Source organism: Penaeus monodon, chromosome 23 (genome assembly GCF_015228065.2).
Source record: "Penaeus monodon isolate SGIC_2016 chromosome 23, NSTDA_Pmon_1, whole genome shotgun sequence".
NCBI lineage: Eukaryota > Metazoa > Arthropoda > Malacostraca > Decapoda > Penaeidae > Penaeus > Penaeus monodon.
In genome coordinates, this window is record NC_051408.1 from 5,604,878 (window position 1) to 5,605,077 (window position 200).

A 200-nucleotide genomic window follows, 5' to 3' on the forward strand; every position below is an offset into this window, starting at 1 on the left:
CAGATGACCTTCAGAAAATGAATATCTCAACGATCTTTTCTAAAATACACAAGAATGCTAATATACGACTGGATATGAATACAGCTTCGCGAATTTGTATTGAAGGTTTAATGTGTTACGCCAGACGGAACATGCGAAAGTTTTTACTGTGAGGACGTTCAAAACTGAGTCATGTAGCTATTTGGACCATAAACGAAGAG

At 37.0% G+C, this 200-nt stretch overlaps 1 protein-coding gene across 1 annotated transcript in view; it reads left to right on the forward strand.

Annotated features, from left to right (window-relative positions):
• LOC119587745 (nephrin-like) overlaps positions 1 to 200 on the forward strand; it is a gene marked incomplete at both ends in the record, with an annotated part of 138,820 nt that overhangs the window by 125,473 nt on the left and 13,147 nt on the right.